General features: G+C 36.3%; 1 pseudogene; it reads right to left on the minus strand.

Moving 5' to 3' along the window:
- Nucleotides 1-447: 447 nt before the first annotated feature.
- On the minus strand, nt 448-2387 carry LOC101086297 (annotated as a pseudogene).
- Between the last annotated feature and the right edge of the window lie 8930 nt (nt 2388-11317).

Consider the following 11317-nt stretch of genomic DNA (forward strand, 5'->3'; position numbering starts at 1 on the left):
AGATTTTTCCAAATATTAAAGATAAGAGAAAGCCTACTTTAAAAGTCTCCTAGGTATTTTAAATGGTTTCTGAGTTATCTGTAGGAAGCTCTTACTTTTGCAGTTTGATATGTATCTGCCATTAAATACGATCATGTTTTATATCAAAATTTATGTTAAGCAAAGCCAAGTTACTTGGCCTTTGGTCTGTCAAAGTGTCCCTCAGTTATGCTTTGAGACACCCATTTTCAGAGTGTTCATTCTCAACTTTCATCACAGGAAGATCTTACATAGGACTTTCAGCAATGCAGAAGCATCAGAAAAAAAACTTGATGTCTGGCAGATGCAAGGCTTTGTAAGTTGTAGGTAGAAACTCTTTATCTTTCCCTCTGTTCCCACTTGATTCTCCAACAATGAAACTCAGCCAAGAATGTGTTGGGACTGGGTAAGTCACTTCTGTACACGTCAGCACGGTGCTCCTCCGATGTATTAAATTTGAGCTGTTCCATGACAGAGGGTACCAGAGATGAGCCTTTAAGAGCTTTGAGGTGCTGTTCTGAGAATATATCTTTCAGTACCTGAATAATGTGCTCCATGGTTGGAACACTTAGAGTTTCTTTATAGTAACTCTCAGAGGTTAGCTGAGATCCCAGGTTACCTTGCCAGGCTTTGCGGATTTTCCCAGGGAGTTTCAGCTGAGTATCAAGTTTCATTGCCAAATCTGTGGCTTCTTCGAACCAAAATTCATGATAAACTTCAATATATTCCATCATTTCATTTAGTCAATGCAGCACTGGAGTTAAGCTACTGACTGCAAAGAAGACATTGGACGTTTGCCCCTGAAGATTTTCCAAAGGCTCTTGTAAAAAGATAGAACATTCTTAAGAACATCAATGGTAACCATGAAATCAGAATCTGTTTCTACACTAGAGTACAAATGCTCTACCAGTTATATAGTCATTCCAGCTAATATTTTTGTCACTATTTATATCATTGAAACACAAAACAAGTGCTTGTAGGAGGTCCCCCAAAATTTCGAAAGCATCATGCCTGCCTGTCCACTCAGAATGGCAAGTTTTCTTCATTTCTTTTACCCTTTTCCTCATTGCTCTGAAAGAGGACAAAAATTGCATTGCCAAGCTCTCAAAGCAGTTGTAGAGATGGACGGAAGGAAGAACAAATGTCCTCTATCGTTCCTGATGCAACAGATGCTCCCACAACAAGCACTGAATTTGCCAACCACATATTTAAGATGCAGGAAGAGCAAAGTGTGTAGACAGCTTGGGGATATTTCTCTAAAGGTCTAGAGGCAACAACTTGTGTTTTGGAAGAAAATCCACTGGACACAGTGCAAGCCTGGCCAGGTTCAGTCCCCACTTCTCAGTTACCGTCGCGTGAGATTTCACAGGCAAAATGTCTGCAGCAGCTTTGTAAGGCAAGAGGCCCATAAATTCCTCTCTCAGGTTATGAGACAAATCAACAAACCTCACCAACACAGGCAAGTGCTTTTCCCCTGCCACGTCCTCTACGTCGTCAGTGATGAAGTGAGATACTCTCATTTCCCTGAGCGGTTTCCTCCCGAATACCGCTCTCACAGACCTCTAGCACCTGTGTCTGCTGTGTTTTTGAGCAAAACAATGTGTTAACCACTGTTGTCTGAAAGCACTTTCTCAGAACCTCTTGCCAGAATTTACCCAGCATGCCAGCAGTGCTTGAAAGTTATCAGGAGTAAAGAGACCCTCTGGGAGTTCGTCAGTTTCACGCTCATCCAGAAGTATGTTTTGTTTTCCCGTATGAACCAAAATTTCAAATAAAGATTTTAAGTTTTCTTTGTTTTCTTTTTTACTCAAGGGTTAAAGGTAAAATTTCTTCAACCTGTTCTTTATTACCTTCTCCAGCACTGGGGTTCTGAGCATTGCTGTTGTTTCTTTCTTTACGTTTTGTTCCTGTTCAAAGGTTTTATCAGTCTTTTTCTATTTCAATGTCCTGATTTAATCTTCACTCAGTTGTTTTGTTTTCTGTATCACTACTGGATTGTTCAAATGACTGGTAAGATTAAATATTGTTGGTCTTACATTATCTCGAAGAACTGTCCTATACGGACTCTCCCAATGACTTCACAACTATCTCCTTTGATTAATTTTGAGAAATAAAATAACCCAATCATTCATTAGTTATCTGATACCTCTGCAAAATATACTGTTCTGTAGATCTTAGAGGTCTCAGAGTGTCTGGCATATAATTGATAAGTTATTTACTTGATTAGGTGTTTTATCCTCGAAGTCTGCTCTCCTATAATTCTCCCCCCAGTTCTGGACTCTGGCCAGATCCTGGGGGAACCTGAAGAAGGCTAGATCCCACTATATGCTCTTCCTTTTGGAGTTGGCAGCACTGCAGAAGTTTAGCATCATTGTCCACCTGCTGACTGGCCCAGCCCCCTCCTGTCCTACAGCCCCACCTCCCCCTCAGGGAGAGGAAAGCCAGGCCCCAGTAATGGCAGACAGGTCCTCTAACTTATATTTTAGATATAAGTTTTTATATGTAACTCTCATGGTAGCTACAAAGCAAAAACTATAGTAAAAACACAAAAGCTAAAAAGGAAGGAATAGGGGCCCCTGGGTGGCTCGGTCAGTTAAGCGTCCGACTTCAGCTCAGGTCACGGTCTCACGGTCTGTGAGTTCGAGCCCCGTGTCGGGCTCTGTGCTGACAGCTCAGAGCCTGGAGCCTGTTTCAGATTCTGTGTCTCCCTCTCTCTCTGCCCCTCCCCTGTTCATGCTCTGTCTCTGTCTCAAAAATAAATAAACGTTAAAAAAATTTTAAAAAGGAAGGAATATAAGTCTAAAGAAAGTCATCATACTACAAAGGAAGAATGCAAGAACAATAGAACTACAAAAAAAAAGCCAGAAAGCAATTACTAAAATGGCAGTAAGTACATATATATCAACAATTATTTTAAACATAAAAGAACTAAATTTTCTCATCAAAAAGGTATAGAGTGGCTAAATGGATAAAAAAAACAAGATCCATCTAAATGTTATCTATAAGAGAGTCACTTTAGATGTGAGAACACACAGACTGAAAATGAAGGGATGGAAAAATATGTTCCATGCAAATGGAAACCAAAAGAAAGCTGGGGCAACTGCACTTGTACCAGACAAAATAGACTTTAAAACAAAGACTGAATGTAATAGGAGGCAAATAAGGGCATTGTATAATGATAAAGGGGTCAATTCAACATTTATAAACATTTATGCACCCAACATAGAAGTACCTAAACATACAAAGCAAACATTAACAGGCCTAAAGGGAGAAGGGCAACATAGTAATATTAGAGGACTTTTTTAAGTTTATTTATTTTGAGAGAGAGAAACGGGGGGGGGGGAGGAAGGGAGGGAGGGAGAGGGAGAGGAAGAGGGAGACAATCTCAAGCAGGCTCTGCACTGTCAGCATGGAGCCTGTTGTGGGGCTTGAACCCATGGACCATGAGATCATAACCCGAGCGAAAACCAAGAGTCAGACATTCAATTGACTGAGTCACCCAGGTGCCCCATATTAGAGGACTTTAATACCCTACTTTCATCAATGGATAGATCATCCAAAAAGAAAGTTAATAAAAAAAACTTGGCCTTAAATGGCATGTTAGACTAGATGGATGTAACAGATATTTACAGAACATTCTATCTAAAAGCAGAATACACATTCTTCTAAAATATGCATGGAAATTCTCTAGGATAGATTATATGTTAGTCCACAAAAGAAGTCTTAATAATTTAAGATGGCTGAAATCACGTTAAGTAACTTTTGTGACCACAATGGTATGAAACTAAAAATCTATTACATGAAAAAAACCGGAAAATTCACAAATATGTGGAGGCTAAGTGACATGCTACTCAACAACTAGTGGGTCAAAAAGGAAATCAAAAGATAGAAGAAATACCTTGAGACAAATGAAAATGGAAATACTATATACCAAAAGTTATAGATTCAGCTAAAGCAGTTCTAAGAGAGAAGCTCATAACAGCATCAGCCTACCTCAACAAGCAAGAAAAGTCTCCAATAACCTAAATGTACACTTCAAGGTACTAGAAAACAAAGAACAAATGAAACCCAAAGATAGAAGAAGGAAAGAAATGACAGTATTAGGGCAGAAGTAAATAAAATGGAAACTAAAAAGACAATAGAAAAGGTCAATGAAAGAACTGGTTCTTTGAAAAGATAAACAAAATTTAAAAACCTTCCCGGCACCTGCGTGGCTCAGTCGGTTAAGCATCTGGCTTCAGCTCAGGTCATGATCTCATGGTCTGTGAGTTCGAGCCCCGCATCGGGCTCTGTGCTGACAGCTCAGAGCCTGGAGCCTGCTTCAGATTCTGTGTCTCCCTCTCTCTCTGCCTCTCCCCAACTCATGCCCTCTCTCTAAAAAATAAGTAAAACTTGAAAAAAATTAAAGAAAAAAACCCTTCAGCTAAATTCAGTAAGAAAAATAAAAATGGAGAACTTAAATGAATAAAATCAGAAGTAAAGAAAAGCTATTTCAACTGATACAAAGGATTATTAAAAACTATTTACAATTATAAATCAATAAATTGAAATAAATTCCTAGAAACATAAAATCTACTGAAGTGGAACCATAAATAAGTAGAAAATCTGAACGACAAATTACTAGTAAGGAGATTGAATCAGTGATCAACACCTTCCCAACAAATAAAAGTCCAGGACCAGACAGCATTAGTGGTGAATTCTAACAAACATTCAAAGAAGAATTAACACCAATCCTTCTCAAACTCTTCTAAAAAACTAAAGAGGAGGAGACACTTCCAATCTCATTTTGCAATACCAGCATTATCCTGTATCAAAACCAGACAAGAATGCCACAAGAAAAGAAAATTATAGGGCAATATTCCTGATAAACACAGAAGCAAAATCCTCCACAAAATATTAACAAACCAAATCCAACAATACATTAAAAGATCATATCCCATGATCAAGTGGGATTTATTCCAGGAACGCTAGCCTGGTTCGACACCTGCAAATCAGTCAATGTGATATATCACATTGACAAAATGAGGGATACAAACCATATGATCATCTAAATGCAGAAAAAGTATTTGATAGAATTCAACATTGATTTATGATCAAACCACAACAAAAGCAGGTATAGATGGGATATACCTCAACATAATAAAGGCCATATATGACAAGCACACACCTAATATTGTACTCAAGATCAGGAAAAAGACAAGAATGCCCTCTCTCATCACTTTTAATGAACATAGTATTGGAAGTCTTATCCAGAGCAATTAGACAAGAAATAAAAGGCATACAAATTGGAAAGAAAGAAGCAAAATTGTCACTATTTCAGATGACATCATATAACATAAAAAATACTAAAGACCACCAAAAAACTATTAGAACTAATAAATGTGGGCAACTGGGTGGCTCAGTCGGTTAGGTTTCCTGTTATGTGGACTTCCGCTCAGGTCATGATCGCATGGTTAGTGGGTTCAAGTCCCACATTCAGCCCTGTGCTGTCAGCTCAGACCCTGGAGCCTACTTTGGATTCTGTGCCTCCAACTCTCGTTCTGCCCCTCCCCCACTCATGCTCTCTCTTTCAAAAATAAACATTAGAAAAAATTTTAGGGGCACCTAAGTAACTCAGCCAGTTAAGCGTCCGACTTCAGCTCAGGTTATGATCTCGTGGTCCATGGGTTTGAGCCTTGCATCAGGTTCTGTGCTGACAGTTCAGAGCCTAGAGCCTGCTTCGGATTCTCTGTCTCCCCCTCTCTCTGCCCCTCACCCACTCATGCTCTGTCTCTCTCCATCTCTCAAAAATGAATAAACATTAAATTTTTTTTTAATTTTAAAAAAGAATAAATGGATTCAGTAAATTTAAAGGATACAAAATCAATACCCAAAATTCTGTTATATGTTTATATTAGAAAGAGAAATAGTGAAAACAATCTCATTACAATTGTATCAAAAAGAATAAAATACCTAGGAATAGGGACACTGGGGAGCTCAGTTGGTTGAGCATCCAACTTCGGGTCAGGTCATAATCTCATGATTTGTGAGTTCAAGCCCACATCGGGCTTCCTGCTGTTAGCATGGAGCCCACTTCAGATCCTCTGTCCCCTTCACTCTCTGCTCCTCCCCCGCTCATGCTTTCTCCCTCAAAAATAAATATTCAAAAAAATACCTAGGAATAAATTTAATCAAGGATATGAAAAACTCATATACTGAAAACTATAAGACATTAAGGAAAAAAATTGAAGATACAAATAAATGGAAAGACTTCTGTAAATGGAAAGGTACCAATGGATTGAAAGAATTATTATGGTTAAAATATTCACACTCCCCAAAGCAATCTACACATTCAATGCAATCTCTATCAAGTTCTGATGGCATTTTTCACAGAAATAGAAAAAAAAACAATCTTAAATGTGTGTAGAACCACAAAAGATCCCAAAGAGCCAAAGGAATCTGGAGAGAGAAGAACAAAACTGGAGGACTCAGGATCCTTCATTTCAAACTCTATTACAAAGCAATAATAAATAAAACAATATTGTATTGGCATAAAAACAGACACATAGATCAAGGTAATGGAATAGAGAACACAGAAATAAACCCATGCTTAGAAAGTTAATTTTCAACAAAGGAGACAAGAATATAAAATGTGGAAAGGTTTGTCTCCTCAATAAATGGTGTTGGGAAAACTGGACAGCCACATGCAAAGAAATGAAACTGGACCTTTATTTTACACTACACTCCAAAATTAAAATTGATTCAAGGCTTAAACATAAGACCTGAAACCTTAAAACTCTAGAAGAAATCATGGGCGGTAAGCTTCTTTATATTATCTTAGCAATGATTCTTCTTTTAATTTGACAACAAAATAAAAGCAACAAAAGCAAAAATAAACTATTGGGGCTATATCAAACTAAAAATCTTTTGCACAGTATATAAAACCATCAACAAAATAAAAAGGCAACCTACTTCTTGGGAGTAAATATTTGCAAACCATGTATCTAATAAGGGGTTAATATCCAAAATATGTAATAAAAGTCATACAACTCCATAGCAATAGCTTGATCCACTTTAAAAATGGGCAGAAGTTTTGAATAGACATTTTTCCAAGAAGACATACAGCTGGCCAACAGGTACATGAAAAGATGCTCAATATCCCTGATCATTAGGCAAACACAAATCAAAATTGCAGTGAGTTATCACCTCACACCTGCTATCAAAAAGGCAAGAAATAACAAGTGTTGGGGAGGATGTAGAAAAAAGGAAACCCTTGTCCACTGTTGGCAGGAACATAAATTGATGCAACCACTAAGAGAAAAAGTATGGGGTTTCCTCAGAGAATGAAAAACAGAACTAAGTGTTCACAGATGACAGATGAATGCATAAAGAAACTCTGGTGCATACACACACACACACACACACACACACACACGCACACACAAACAAATGGGATATTATTCAGCCATAACTTAGAAGAAAATCCTGCCATCTACAACAACATGAATGGAACTTGAGGACAGACATTATGTTAAGTGAATAAACCAGACACAGATAGACCGTATGGCATGGTATCATTTATACGTGGAATCTGAAGAAAAGTCAAACTCATTGAAACAAAGAAAAGTGGTTGCCACGGCCTGCAGAATGGGCAAAAGAGGGAGAGGTTAGTGAAAGGTGCAAACTCTCAACTATTACAAAAAAAGGTCAACAATAGTTGTACATACAAACTTCTTATTCTGTACATAGCATCTTAAAAACCTTGTGTCATGTTTAAACAAAGATTCTAATTAATCAAGCTGTTTAAGTCCAGAGATTATGACCTAAGTCTTTTTATTCATTTATTAGACCTATTAGTGTATTGATGGAAATCAGTATTTTGAAATCAAATTTGAATTCAATTTTAAAATGTTAAAAAAAAAAAGCATATCCAAGCAACTTCGTGAGCTGTTAGCATCGAATGAATAAATAGTTTGGGATTATCCCAATTTGTTTTATAATTTTCTTGCACATCTTTGGATTCCCACATAGCTCACAAATCCCATATTCACTGTGTGTTCTAAAGGTTTCTGTATGACCTACTGGTCAAACAAAACAAATCTGGAATTTGGGTTTAGACAAATCTGAGCATAAAGCCGGTGACTCTGGGCATCATCCTCTATTTCTAGAGACCTCATATTTTCATTGTTGACATAAAATAAATATTATGCTACTCCAAATCAGATTCAGTGGAGTTATACATGTAAAGCACTTAGCACAACATTCAGCACACGATAAATGCTTAATAAATTTAGTTTCTATTATATTCTTTATGAGGTGCTACTTTAAGGCACATTCACATACCAGACAGCTCACAATTATTAATATCAAAAACAAGAAATAAAATCCGTAACAATGTATCATCCATATCTCAAGCATATTATACTAAAATGAGGCCAAATCAACATCGGAAGAAATAGAAGAAACAAACAAATCCGTTACATATGGTCTGGAGGTGCGGGTGACCCATTGCAGAAAATGGAGTATTAATAGAAGGGAAATAGACTCCCTCTCAATCCCATGACTTGGTGATGACTGAGAGACATAGAGGCTGGTCGTCTTATTAGCAGCAGGATGAAAACGAACCACTCTTTCCCATAAGTCTTTGTGCTACATGCCAACCACCTGACTCTTAGAATTCCCTAGTCAGGTGAAAGATTCAGGATTTGCATTAAGTACCCAATTTGTGCCAGACAAGGTTGGCTACTTCCCCCTGAGGGAATCCATGATAGATTGCTTCACGCTGCCAACCTTTTTACAAAGGAAGTTCCTACTGCGCATACAGGTTTGGGTAATCACTCTTCCTGTTGTATACACTTGTTATTGTGTTATGCTTATTTAAAGGACAGAGCTTCTATACAGAAATACATATCTGTATCATTTAATTAAGGGCAGGTAACATTATCCTCAGTTTATAGAGTAGGTATGTGGGTTTTAGACCCATTAAGGACCTTTTAGAAAAAATGAGTAATGGATCTAGACAGAGACTGGTACAAAAATGCCTTTACTGTGATCTACTTTAAACAGGGTAAAATTGAACTACTTTAGTCATAGAACACTTTTAAGAATCGATGCATAAATGATACAAATATATCTTTTTAATCACTGTTTTCTAATAATAAACTTAAAAGCTTAAATTGGGTTCAATTCTCTGCTTAACATTTCTTGGTGCCAGAAATTGTGACATACACACTCATACAACTTTAGTAATCCTTTTGTTATCAAACTAGAAATGGATCTAGACACAAAGCCAAAAGTAATTCTTATCTGATGATCTTATTGTGAAAAAAAACAGAAGATTCTTTTCTTGATTCTTTTTTTCCAGCCCAGAGTCCAGCACTATCTTTCAAGCTGTTCTTATAAATTTATTGTAGTTTATAATCTCTGTCTTTTAATTATCGTGATTGGTCTTTGGTAATTTGATAAGAAAACAGGACTCAACGTAGCCCTTCCTAAAGGGTTTCAGGGAATAATTATTTTTCTAATGTGTTAAACACACTCACACATACTTTATAGTTAAATAGGTTTGAGGAATATTCAGTTAAAATAAGTCCAGTAAATTTTGCCTACTCCATGATAATGAAGATAAATTCCTATATTATCTTCTAGGTTATTTATTGTTTCGCCTCCAACATTTAGATGTACAATTGACTTGAAATTGTGTATAACAGTTTGACATGGGATAAAAGTACCATTCACCCCCCAACTTTTCCCATAACTATACAGGGCTATGATTGTTATAAATCATCTGTCCATCTATGCTAAGTTCTAGTTGTAGGCCCATTTTATGTTCCTTTCGTTTTTCCTTGTACTGACTACCTTATTACCTTAATTATTATAACTTCATTATAATTACAGCAAGGCCTCCCACCTTTAGGATACTTGGTTATCATTGGCCATTTACATTTCCACTTAAAAATTAGAATAAGCTTATCAATTTCCATCAATATTCAAATATTCAAATAAGCTTACATTACTGGGGAAATGTTTATTGGGTTTGAATAGAATTTATTAATCAGTTTAGATTTTAAAATATTATCTTCTCATCTCTGAGACTTGTTTTTTCATTTACTTAGTTCTTTAAATTTGTTTTAAAATTTTCTGTAAAGGGCGATTTAACAATTTTAACATCAGTCCTAAGATGTTCAATATATGCTGGGGATATTGGTATTATTGTATCTATCTATATATTTAATAATATTATGGTTATTATAAACTTTCAACATTTTTTAACTTGAAGGTGGTAAACAGAAATTTAGCTCATTATTTTTGTATTTTCCTTTTATACAGCAACTTTGCAAACTATTAATCATTAATTCCTATATTACTTAGATATTCTTTTAGATGTTTTTCAAACACAGCCATATAGCTTGCTTTATAAATAGATTATATTGGAATTACTTTATCTAGATCATATATATATAATATTTCCATTTTGCCTTTATGCATTATTACAATAAGAAAAAAGTCAATGGGGAATGATATATCAGAGTATGTAAATATATATCATAGAGCATATAGCAAATATTTCCACAATCATTGAATATTTGAAAGCCCATTTTTTTCTTCATCTTTTCCATTTTTTGGCTGAGCTGAAGCCTACATAGAACTCCCCTCAAAACTCCAAAATGGCAATTGATTGAAGGTGTTCTGCAATAAAAGAGCTCTGGATAAATACTGAGTTGACTTTACAAGGAATCTGGGTTCTTAGGGAATCCAAGGGACTTAAATGTCAACTGCTCATCCATGAGATGCTCAGTTAAAGAAATCTGTTAGGAAAAACCAGAGTGCTGAATGAATTAAGGCTGATGGGGAAAAAAAGAAAACTAAGTGTACAAAATGGAGACTCAACCCAAAGAGAATGGAGAAATTTGCGCTTGTGACTTGGGATTCGGTAACCAGGTTTAAAAATCCATGGAAGAGACCAGAACCTGATAGAGCATTGTGTCCACTCGGAAAGTCCTTCCAGAAATGGCAGCCCTAACAGAGTTCTACTTTAAGAAAAAGAGCAGAATGTGTGAGATTCAAAGAGCTGTAACTTTCTCAAAAACCAAAGCATATAGAGGGCATTGTAGTGTTGAAGACATGCACGCAATAAGTTAGGACATCTTGGAGGGATTTTTGCCCTTAAATAGGATCAGTACAAACACACTTTAGGGGAACAGCATTTTTTTAGTGTACTGCTTTTCAAGTAATTGTCTTAAGACTTGTACCATCACATCAGTTAGATCATATACACATTTTTTATTATATCACATGATAAATACCTGCTTGAGTTTAG

This window comes from Felis catus, chromosome A2 (genome assembly GCF_018350175.1).
Source record: "Felis catus isolate Fca126 chromosome A2, F.catus_Fca126_mat1.0, whole genome shotgun sequence".
Lineage (NCBI taxonomy): Eukaryota > Metazoa > Chordata > Mammalia > Carnivora > Felidae > Felis > Felis catus.